The following is a 12,655-nucleotide window of genomic DNA, read 5'->3' on the forward strand; positions in this document are numbered from 1 at the left end:
AAATAAATCATAGCTTCATCGTGGCACGGGAAATTAGCAATAAGCTGTGCCTGGAAGGTTGGACATATTGTACTTCAAAATAAGCAGGAGGCCACTTTGCAATTCAAAGGAGATATATTGGGAAATGGGAAGCCACATCTGTTAATCATTTTTCCCAATACCCAAAAGGTCCCAGCAGAGCCCTGCTCCAACACCAAGTGCCTCTTTTAAATTTTTAAATTAGCTTCAATGCCTCCTCTGCCAGGAGAAAGGCTTGGGAGCTCGTTCTGTGGGAGCTCTGGTGTCCTTGGCTCTGTTGGGAGTGGGGCTGGGCTGTCCCCACTGGGGGAGTCCCTTATTATTATTATTATTATTATTATTATTATTATTATTATTATTATTATTATTATTATTATTATTATTATTATTATTATCACCATCATCATCATCTTCTTCCTCCTCCTCATCATTATTATTATTACTGCATTCCCCTCTCTCTCAGCAGCACTGTGGCCATTCTCAGGCTGGCAGGGCTGAGGCCTGGGGTGCTCTTTATTTCACAATATTGCTCCTGAGTTTCCCTAGACAAGAACCCATGGAAAGGCTGCTCCTGAGAGCTCCCTCCAAGTGACATCTGATGGGTCCAAATAACAGGTTTGAGCACTGCTAAGGCTCCAAACATTTTTACATTTATTACAACCTGTACAGAGCCTTTGTTGCTCTTCCCCATCGTTTCCCAGCCCTGATCTACCTGGAATTATTTCAGCAGCAATTGAGAAGGTGCAGGGAGCTCTAACCCGGGTCTGGGGGGGCTGCTGCTGGTGTCAAATGTCATTTCTCAGCACGGGAGATGGGACAGGGGCTGTTCCCAGGGGCTGCTCCTCAGCACATTTGGGGCAGGCACTGGATTTGCATTTTTCCCCTCCAGTCATGGGGGAATTCAGGAGAGCTGCACCTTCCCCTGCTGTCACAGAATCAGGGAATGCCTGCGTTGGAGGGGCCCTTAAAGATGTTTTAGTTCCAAGCCCCTGCCCTGGGCGGGGACACTTGCACTGGGCCATTTGATGGAGAGAGAGAGAAGTGAATAATGAAATGTAAAAAGGCAGAGCCTGTGACAGAGCTGGGCACGGAATGCTCCCCATGCCCATCCCCATCCCATCCCCATCCCCATTCCCATCCCCATCCCATCCCCATCCCCATCCCCATCCCATCCCCATTCCCATCCCATCCCATCCCATCCCATCCCATCCCCATCCCCATCCCCATCCCATCCCCATCCCCATCCCATCCCCATCCCCATCCCCATCCCCATCCCATCCCCATCCCCATCCCATCCCCATCCCCATCCCCATCCCCATCCCATCCCCATCCCCATCCCATCCCCATCCCCATCCCCATCCCCATTCCCATCCCATCCCCATCCCCATCCCATCCCATCCCCATCCCATCCCCATCCCCATCCCATCCCCATCCCCATCCCCAGCTCACACACGGCTCTGCCACCCTCCCACAGGCACAGGGCTCCTCCTCACATGACAGCCAGCAGCTATCATTATTTTTATCCCCCTTAAACTACCCAGAGAAGGAAAAAAAAAAAAAAACGGTGAAAGAAAGGCCAGAGCAAGTTCAGCTGAAGCAGAAGTGATGCCGGTCGCTGCAGGGCAGTTTGAACTGAACTCCAGTGGAGTTTAGATAAACAAGGATTAATTATCTTTCTGTTAGTCTGGGAGGCAACTGATAGCACATATAATTAAATTATTTTGCAGTTACTGTTTTCTGAATGCTTAACCAAGAAGCAGAATAAAGGTGGTGGGGTGTTTTTTTATTATCTTGCAGAATAGTTTCATGTTCAGAATATTTTGTTTTACTGTATTAGCTTGTGTAAACTGTGGCACTGGATGTTTCCTTTTGCTTTTATTTGCCCATCGGGTCGTTTACTTATTGGAATTGAAGTCAGAAGTGGTTTGCTCTCCCAAACAGCTCTGAATTTCTAATAAATATGTAAATAATGTGTGTCTGAGCTGCTGCCCTTGGCACTTGGAGCTGCATTTTCCTCGGCAGCGGTTAGTCTGCTGTGAACACACACGTGCTTCACTGGGAAGGGATATCCATGCTGGAAACCCGGCTGGAGCCAGGGGCTGTGCTGGGGCTGCAGGGACAGCCCAGAGCTGAGGAGGGCACAGAGGAGCTGGGGACAGCAGGGAGCAAAGCCCGGGCACAGGGACAGCTCTGGGACCTGCTCCTGGCCTGGGGAAATCCAGACTCTTCCTCCAGCAGGAAACCTCACCTGGAGGCGCTGCCGCGGGGGAAGGGGAATTTCAGCAAGGCCTGGATTTGCTCTGGTGGCTGCAACCCCCTCAGGCCCCAGTGCAGCTCCAGCAGGGACTGGGAGCACTGGTGGGTGCAGGCTGGGAGGGGAGGGACAGGGATGGGACAGCCCAGGGATGGGGAATCAGCAGCAGGCTGGGGAAAAGGAAGAGCTGAACCTCCAGGGCATGCTGGGACCTCGGGGCAAAGGAGATGGGCAGAGATGAAAGCTGAGGCAGGCAGAAAGTGCAGCCACGGGGCAGGAGGGAAGCAGGACATGGAACAGAGAGGGAAGGGGGGAAGGATCCCATGGGATAGAGAGGGGCAGGAGGGAAGGATCCCATGGGACAGAGAGGGAAGGGGAGAAGGATCCCATGGGATAGAGAGGGGAAGGAGGGAAGAATCCCATGGGACAGAGAGGGAAGGGGGGAAGGATCCCATGGAATAGAGGGGCAGGAGGGAAGGATCCCATGGAATAGAGAGGGAAGGAGTGAAGGATCCCATGGAATAGAGAAGGGAAGGATCCCATGGAATAGAGAGGGGAAGGAGGGAAGGATCCCGTGGAATAGAGGGGAAGGAGGGAAGGATCCCGTGGAATAGAGGGGAAGGAGGGAAGGATCCCGTGGAATAGAGGGGAAGGAGGGAGGGATCCCGTGGAACAGAGAGGGGCAGGAAGGAAGGATCCCGTGGAATAGAGAAGGGAAGGATCCCATGGAATAGAGAGGGAAGGAGGGAAGGATCCCATGGAATAGAGAGGGGCAGGAAGGAAGGATCCCATGGAATAGAGGGGCAGGAGGGAAGGATCCCATGGAATAGAGAGGGAAGGAGGGAAGGATCCCGTGGAATAGGGGGCAGCTCTGGGACTGTCACTGCTGTTCCTGTCCCTCCCCAGACGGGCCCTGCGGGGCTGTGCGAGGGCGCAGGGCTGGGGCACAGCCCCACAGCCCAACCTGCCTGTGCTGGGCTGCTCCTGGCACAGGCTGTGCCCAGCTCTGCCCTGGCTGTGCCCCCATGGGGCCAAGGAGGGGCTCTGGGCCCTCTCTTCATCTTTGGGGCCATCCATTTGTCCCTTATTCATGTATTCATTTATCTATCTGTCTATCTATCTATCTATCTATCTATCTATCTATCTATCTATCTATCTATCTATCTATCTAATCTATTTATCAATCTATTTATATATCTATTTATATATCTATTTATATATTTATTTATCTATTTATCTGAGGGGAGAGCAGAAGCTCACGAAATCCCCCTGCCTTTCAGCAATGAGAGGAGGAACCCCTGAGCCCCCCAGGTGCTGTGGGACCTGCAGGTGCTGAGGGCAGGGTGCAATTCCAGCCTCCCCGTGAGCACTTCCACATCTAATGGGAGAGGAATGTTCTGTGCTCCGGGTGCTTTATCAACAAAATGTCCTCCTGTAGCCACTTGGCCTTTGGAGATTATTTTCCCAGGGAAACTGTCATCACGCAGCTGATTAATTACTCTAATAATCATAATTTTTTTTTCTAATAAAACCCTCTCTTCCCATTCATTAACTACATTGCAGGTAGGTGACAGTGGTAATTATTCTCTGGGAGTACTTCTGAATTATCTTTTCTAATCCAGCCCGTGCTGACATTTTTGAGAGAAAAAACCATTTTGTCTCTCTTTCATGAGCAGGGTAACATTTGAATATGCAAACAGTGTCAAAGCGTGCCCTCAGGATGTTTTCCTGAACTATGATTTATGAGCTCTGGCCATTGTATTTGCTATCATAGACCCAGAAAGGTCATTAGACAAAGAGGTTTTCCCTGCAGGGGTCCCTTGCCATCTTTATCTTCTGATATTTCAATTTTTTTTTCCCCAAGCTTCGCACAGGAGAAGTGCTGTGAGTTCCCCCATATGCTTCTGCTGTTTATTTTTTATTTATTCACGAGGGGGAAAGTCCTGTGCAGTGCTTCAGGCACACAAATCCACATTTCCAAACCTCCCAGAGCACAGCTGGTCAGGCCCTGCCCACCAGGGCTCCCAAGCGTGCAGCACACACTCAGCCCATGGGGATTTTGTCTTTGGGAATGGGAATTCCCACCTCTGCTGCCTCCCAGCCCCTGTGCTCACAGATCATGGCTTGGGGCAAGGGCTGGCTCAGGGAACAGCAGGGCACTGCTCTGCTCCTGGATGGGCAGGAATGGGGCAGGATTGCAGATCTGGATGGGGCAGGAATGGGGCAGGATTGCAGATCTGGATGGGACAGGAATGGGGCAGGATTGCAGATCTGGATAGAACAGGAATGGGGCAGGATTGCAGATCTGGATGGGGCAGGAATGGGGCAGGATTGCAGATCTGGATGGGGCAGGAATGGGATGGGGCAGGATTGCAGATCTGGATAGAACAGGAATGGGGCAGGATTGCAGATCTGGATGGGGCAGGAATGGGGCAGGATTGCAAACCCACCCCTGGATGGAGCAGGAATGGGGCAGGATTGCAGATCTGGATAGAACAGGAATGGGGCAGGATTGCAGATCTGGATAGAACAGGAATGGGGCAGGATTGCAAACCCAGATGGAGCAGGAATAGGGCAGGATGGCAAACCCAGATGGAGCAGGAATAGGGCAGGATTCCTCTGCCTCTCCCAGACCCTTCCCCAGCTCCTCTCCCTTCCCTGCACACTCTCCAGCCCCTCAGTTGTTGTTTGGGGTTTTTTTGAGTGGCCCACAGCTGGGCAGTTTTCTCAGCAGGGGAAGAACCCCTGTTGAATCAATCTTGCCTCACCAATTAAGGAGAAATAATTAGCTTTGTGTACATGTTAGTGTAACTGGAAATGTTTACCCAATGCATGTGTGCAGGGGATCTCTGCGTGCTCCCCCAGCCTGCACAGCTGGATGAGCATCACCACATCTGCAGGAGCTGCACTGACACCAACCTGGGCAGCCAAGGCCCTGCAGCTCCCCTGAGATCCTGTCCCTGGTGATTTACTCAAAAATCCACATTTCCACCCGGGAGAGCCAAGGGGAAACACAAATATCAACTTCAAAGGGCAGCTGAAAAGAACAGTGGGTGTGAGGGGCTGCAGTGCATTCAACCCTTCCAGGCCCTTTTTTCCCAACTCATCTTTCTTCTCCAGTGGATCAGTAACCTCTAACAAAGGATCTGTCCTTTCCAATCATGCCCTGCTCATGCCATCCCCTCTCCACACAAACCCCATCTCCAGCAGGAGCCCCAGGGCTTTGGAAAAGTCTTTTTCAGCAGAATGATTCCATTTCAGCCCAGCCTCCGCTGCCCCTGCCCTTCCTGTGCCGCTCACATCACCCAGCTCCAGCACCCTGCAAATCCAAAGTGACAACAGAGCTCCAGATGGGTTTGTGTCCATGCAGCAAAAACAAAGAAGGGAGGAAATGAGGGATTTCTGTGTGCTTGTTTGTAAAATGATAATGGAGAACCTCCCTGTTTGCACAATTGCTGCTGGACCCGATTGCTTTGCTCCTTTGGTCAGGGTGCTCAGAGCAGGTGACTGACACACAGAGTGACAAATATTTGCTGTGGCAGATGATTTCCTGCGCAGGCAGGAGCCACATCCCCTGCAAGGGCTGCCAAACTCTGCTCTTCCATTGTTCACTCTGAATGTCTGGGCAGGGAAAGCCTCTCACAGCAAGGTCTGCTGTAACATTCCTGCTCCTTTCTTCTTTTATTTCCTCTTGAGTTCAGGATACCTCTCTCACTTTGATTCCTCTTTTGCTGCAAACCCCAGCTCCACTGAAGCCAATGAGCGCTTTCCCTGTGGGAGCAAGAAGCCATTTTTACACTAAATTTAGGCTAAGACCAAGTAACCCCTTTTGATAAAAATAAAATATGCACTGGGTGCACCACAGGTTTGAATTCCAAATCTGAGAGACTTTGGGCACCCTCTCTGTGATCTATATGAGCTATAAATCAATACATATGATATATATACATAGATTAGATACATCTATATCAATATATAAATTATAAATCAATATGTAAATCAATATATATGAGATATATATATATTAGATACATCTATATCAATATATAAATTATAAATCAATATGTAAATCAATATATATGAGATATATATATTAGATACATCTATATCAATATATAAATTATAAATCAATATGTAAATCAATATATATGAGATATATATATTAGATACATCTATATCAATATATAAATTATAAATCAGTATGTAAATCAATATATATGAGATATATATATATGACACATCTATATCAATATATAAATTATAAATCAGTATATAAATCAATATATATGAGATACATCTATTAGATACATCTATATCAATATATATAAATCAATATATGAATTATAAATCAATATATATTATATATATACTAGATACACCTATATCAATATATATAAATCAATATATGAATCATAAATCAATATATAAATCAGTATAGATGAGATATATACCTATATTAGGTACATCTATATCAATATATACAAATCAATACATAAATTATAAATCAGTATATAAATCAATATATGTTATATATATATACATATATTAGATACATGTGAGCCCACATAACTGTTGATTCATAGGAACTGTCCTTACACCCTGGAAACCATGATTGGGATTTATTTATGCTCCCACCTGGAGCTGGAGCAGCTCAATAATGGAGCAATTAAGTGCAATTTTATATATGCTAGATGATTTAATAAGCATATCACAGTCAGTTATAGAATAAGCAGTAAAACACTGCTGGGTGTATAAAACATCAGCTGGAAGAGGAGAACTGCGATTGTGTGAGGGCAATAAAAAGCCAGATGTTGTTCTGTGTTTCCACTGCTCCATCCCAAAGTCCTGTGTAACCTTGGCAGGGCTCTCCAGGGCTGGGTTTGGCATTTTTAGAGGAGCAGGAAGAGCCTTGGGAAGCTGCTCTGGAGGAGGGCAGGGCTGGGATGAGCAGGGTCAGTGCCACAGACACATTTCATGGAAAATCCTTTCATTGGGATTTTGCTCCTGAGAAGCCTCAGAGGAAAAGAAAAACAAACAATGGTTATCTGCTGCTGTGGGATGCAACAGGTGCACTCTTGATTGGGCTCATGTGGTTGTTTCTAATTAATGGCCAATCACAGCCTGGCTGTCTTGGACTGTCTGGTCAGTCACAGGATTTTATCATCTTTCCTTTCCTTTCTTTTCCTTTTCCTTTTCTTTCCCTTTCCTTTCCTTTCCTTCCTTCTGATGAGATCCTTTCTTCTATTCTTTCAGTGTAGTTTTAATATATCATTTTCTTTTAATATAATATATATCATTTTTTTTAATATCATATATCTCATAAAATAATAAATCAGCCTTCTGAACCATGGAGTCGAGATTCCCATCTCTTCCCTCGTCCTGGGACCCCTGTGCACACCCCCACAGGTGAGCCCTGCCCTGAGAGCAGCAGCAGCAGCAGCAGCAGCAGCTCCCACATGTCATTCACTTTAATATAAGATTGGTTTTAACATTTGCCAAAGCCAATCATAACCCAGGCATTTTTCACACATCCACCAAACCAGCGAGTTCTCCATCCTGGGTGTTCTCTGCTCCACTCCCAGCTGTGGACAGGGCAGGGGGCACGGAGGGGGCTCTGAGGGCCCCTGCTGGGCTCGGGGCTGGTGCCACACAGAGCTCAGGGTGGAGCATTTGCCACAAAACCTCTCTCAGTCACCTGCAGGGACTCTCACCAGGAGCAGGGCAGCCCCAGCCTGGCCAGCGAAGATCTGCAGGTGATCTGCTGAAACTGGGGGTAGGAGAGCCCCCAGCCCCCCTGCTAAATGAGTTTCTGTCACTAATAAAAGGTTATTGTAAGAAGCCGAATGGAAATGTATTTGTGTTTAACAGTTAAATGTAATTGGCAAGTGCTAATGGCTCTGTGATCGCAGAACTGGGGGAAAAAGCAAAGAGGAAGAAGCCAGTTTGAAGGGACTTTATCTAATTTCATTTTAATTAGATCCTTTTTCTAACTGAGTTTCTAATTTTTCAATTAGCAATTAGCAGCTGCAACTCATTCTGAGCGTCACGAGGTGCCAGAGACACTAATTACACCACAGGAGTAGGAGGCTGAAAATGAGAAATAAAATTATCCATGAATGTTATTAGAAGAAAGGAATGATTACATTCTGTAATAATATACTGATGTGAGCCTAATTAGATTGAAGGACTGAGGGGAAAATAGGAGATTTAAAAATGGAGTCTGTTTGGGAGCTTCCAGGTCACCTTTTTGGCATTAACAATGCTCAGGTGTGCATGGCTGGCAGCAGGGGTGTCCCTGCAGGCACCTGCACGGGGCCCAGGCATGCAGGGAGGTCCTGCTGGGCACCTCCAGGGTCACAGCATCACCTCCTGCCACCCCCTGCACCTTTGTTGTGCCACCCATAAACGGGCAGGGATCACTCACCTTGTTTGGAGATCCACAGCTGGAAGGAAATAGGAAAAAAAAAAAAGGAAATAGAAAAAAAGGAAATGCAAAAGGAAATACAAATATAAAAAAGCCGCTTTTTTCCATGATTATGGGGTTACAGCAATCCCCACTGACAGCAAAGCCCCACCCAGGCCCTGAACTTCCCTCAGGACAAAGGAGGGTCTGGGGAAAAATGATTTATTCCCAGCAAGAGGGGAAGCAGAGCAAAGCCAGGGAGAGGCACTTGATAGCAAAGAGGGAGCTTTGCTCTGAGTCCATTTATCTCCCCACTTAAGCCACACCAATTTTTCTCTATGAATCAATAATCTCTTACAGCTGATTTAATAAAGGGGGTGACCTCTCTCCAGCTCCAGTGTGCACAACCTGCAGGCTGGAGCCACTTCCAGGGACCCCAGGAATAAATGATTGCATTCAAATGTGGTTCTTGGTGAAATTTATGGGCCCCCATTCGTGCCAGTGCCCTATTTGTCTTTATAGATCTCACAGCATTTGCCACTAATTATATTCCTCTTTATAACCTGGGCTCCCCAGCTCAGGGCTGCACCTGATAGCTGCTGGAAATCACTCACTCCAAAATGGACCAGGAGGGTTTGTCCCACTGTCCCCCCATTGCTGCTGTCCCTCTCAGCATCCTCAGCCCCAAACCTCAGTTCTGAGCTCTGGGAGGACCCAGCAATGGGTCAGTGATAAGAGAGGGAAAGGAGCAGAGAATTTAACCCAGATTCCTCCCCATCAGTTGATGGAAAGGGTGAGGAGAGTGCCCGAGGAGCAGGACAGCAGCCCCTGCCCTTCCCTGCCCCTCACAGCATTCCCTGGGTGCCCAGGGACCCTCCCCATGCCCAGGGACCCTTCATGAGTGCCCAGGGACCCTCCCCATGCCCAGGGACCTTCCATGAGTGCCCAGGGACCCTCCCCATGCCCAGGGACCCTCCCTGTGTGTCCAGGGACCCTCCCCATGTGCCCAGGGACCCTCCCTGTGTGCCCAGGGACCCTCCCCATGTGCCCAGGGACCCCCCCTCAGTGCCCAGGGACCCTTCATGAGTGCCCAGGGACCCTCCCCATGTGCCCAGGGACCCTCCCTGTGTGCCCAGGGACCCTCCCCATGCCCAGGGACCCTGCCTGTGTGCCCAGGGACCCCTCCCCATGTGCCCAGGGACCCTCCCCATGTGCCCAGGGACCCTTCATGAGTGCCCAGGGACCCTCCCTGTGTGTCCAGGGACCCTCTGTGAGTGCCCAGGGACCCTCCCCGTGTGCCCAGGGACCCCTCCATGAGTGCCCAGGGACCCTCCCCATGTGCCCAGGGACCCTCCCCATGCCCAGGGACCCTCTGTGAGTGCCCAGGGACCCTCCCCATGTGCCCAGGGACCCTCCCTGTGTGCCCTGGGGCTCTGCAGGCACAGCCAGAGCTTGGCTCCCATCTCTCCTGCCTGGGCAGTGTCATGGATAAAACCAGCCTATAAATTAATCTTGCATTTAGAAGCTGGTTAATGGTTCTGGCCCATCATCTCCTGCCAGAAATCTGCTGCATCTGCAGAGCTTGAGGGAGTAAAAAGGAAATAAAAAAGAGGGATGAAGTACTCAGGAGCACTCTGCTCTGCTTTGGAGCTGCACAGGCAATATTTCCAAGAGCTCCACCATAAATTTGAAAGCCTAAGTTTCAAAAAAAGCCCGTCAATCACCCCAGGCACTTCCACTCCACACTCATTTAAGACTTCTTTAAAAAATGCAAGAAGTCCCTGAGTTAGCTGTACAAAACCAGGCAGTTTCTCTCTGTGTGTCCGGATTTTATTTCTCCGCCAGGACAAGGCCAAGCTCTCAGGCAGCCTCCTCCTTCCCTCCTCGCCTGTGGCCATCAGAGCCCCTGCCCAGTCCCCTCCGCGTGTCACTGCTCAAACCCCTCGTGCCAGCAAACCCCGGGGCTGAGTTCATTCTGGGGAGCATCACAGTGTGGGAACTCAGCACATCGCTCCCGATGTCCAGAGATGCCAGGAGAACCCTTGGGGGTCTCGGAGACCCTGGAATGTTGCCAGGAGTGTTTGGTGGCTTGATTTTGATCCATCCACAGAAGTGACAGCAGTTTGAGGACATGAGAATCACTTTAGAGTGAAGGGTGTAAAAGGGACACATTTATAGGGTGAAATATAAACTTTAAGGTTTTTGGTACAGGGGGGTTATGGAGACAAGATGGAGGGATCAGGGCGTGTCTTGTCCTTCTTCTTTCTTCTTCTTGTCCTCCATCTCCTGTGGTGATGTTGGCACTTGGGGATTGGTTTATGGTGAGGGTGCACTTGCCAACATGGGTGAAAAGCATTGGAAAATAAAGGTAAATATTGTGTACGTAGATTTTAGTATAAAAAGACATGACCGCCCCGTGGGTGGGCAGAGTGCCCTTGGCTGCCTTGCAGATCAGACCTCTGTTGGGCAGACAGAAAATTTTGTAGATAAGAAACAATAAACAATCTGAAGACCCAAAAGCTGAAGAGTCCAGACTCGTCCTTTGAAACGCGTGCGACCCAAGAACCACCCTACCCGTGTCGGGGCAGAGACAGACAGACAGCCAGACCCGACATCACAGGGCCCGCAGGGCCGGGCCACGAGGCCGTTCCGAGGAAAATCATCACTTCAGATCCAATTCAAGGGCCTGCAGATCTCCAGGAGGCTTCGCTCGTCACGCAGATGAGAGATGGAAATAAAGAGATGCTTGCCTGGTGGGCTCTGTGCAAAACAAACAAATGATTTCTAGCAGGGCTCCTCGCAGGGGGCTTTGCTGTGGGGCCAGGGTCCTCGTGAGGGGACACTGTGCCCACCAGGGAATGGTTCTGGGTCTGCTCTGGGCCGCCCTGACCCCCAGGGCACCTCTGGCCTTGCCCCTCACCCCTGGGGAAAGTTCCTGAGCCCCAGAACAGACTGGAATCCACACAAGTGTGAAATGGATTACAGAGAGCAGGGCAGGTGGGTCAGTGGGTGAGAAATTGAGGGTTTGGGGTTTTTAGGGTGCAAGATGGAGGCACAGGGTCTCATCCTGGGTTTCTTCTCCATGGGTTTGGGTGGCATTTTGTAATTGGGCAGAAAAGTCCCCATTGCAGCTCTGTGGGATCAGTTCTTGGGTTAAAAGGGAAAACATTCCAGGTGTCAGCTCTGAATTGGAGAGTTCGGTCCTAAAAGACCTTGGAACAGGAGATTGTGGCCATTTTGTGCCTGCTAATGAAAAGCTGCTGAACTCCCAGCAGTGAGGCTGTTTTAGTGATAAACAATGAACACCTGAGTCCCAACAGGAACTATCCCCTGAAGAGCCCTCAGTCCAGCCCCAGAGAACCCCACAGCCGGGACAGGACACTGCAGCCAGGCACAGCCCCACTCCCTGCCCCTTCCCACCCACCCAGCCCTGCCCTGGGCCTGTTCCCCTCCCTCCCAACCTTTCAGAGAGCCCCACACTCCCAGCAAATCCTTCCTCCTCCTCCTCCTCCTCCTCCTCATCTGACACCAAACCAGCAGGGAGCTCCTGGCCCAGGGGTCCCAAACACAGCCCAGGGGTCCCAAACACAGCCCAGGGGTCCCAAACACAGCTCAGGGATTGCAAACACAGCCCCGGGGTCCCAAGCACAGCTCAGGGACCCCAAACACAGCCCAGGGGTCCCAAACACAGCCCAGGGATCCCAAACACAGCTCAGGGATCCCAAACACAGCCCAGGGGATCCAAGCACAGCCCAGGGATCCCAAACACAGCCCAGGGATCCCAAACACAGCCCAGGGAACCCAAACACAGCCCAGGGATCCCAAACACAGCTCAGGGATCCCAAACACAGCCCAGGGGATCCAAGCACAGCCCAGGGATCCCAAACACAGCCCAGGGGTCCCAAGCACAGCTCCCACCCCAGGGTTTCCAGCAGCCCAGGGGTCCCAAGCACAGCTCCCATCCCAGGGTTTCCAGCAGC

This window comes from Molothrus ater, chromosome 25, assembly GCF_012460135.2.
Source record: "Molothrus ater isolate BHLD 08-10-18 breed brown headed cowbird chromosome 25, BPBGC_Mater_1.1, whole genome shotgun sequence".
Lineage (NCBI taxonomy): Eukaryota > Metazoa > Chordata > Aves > Passeriformes > Icteridae > Molothrus > Molothrus ater.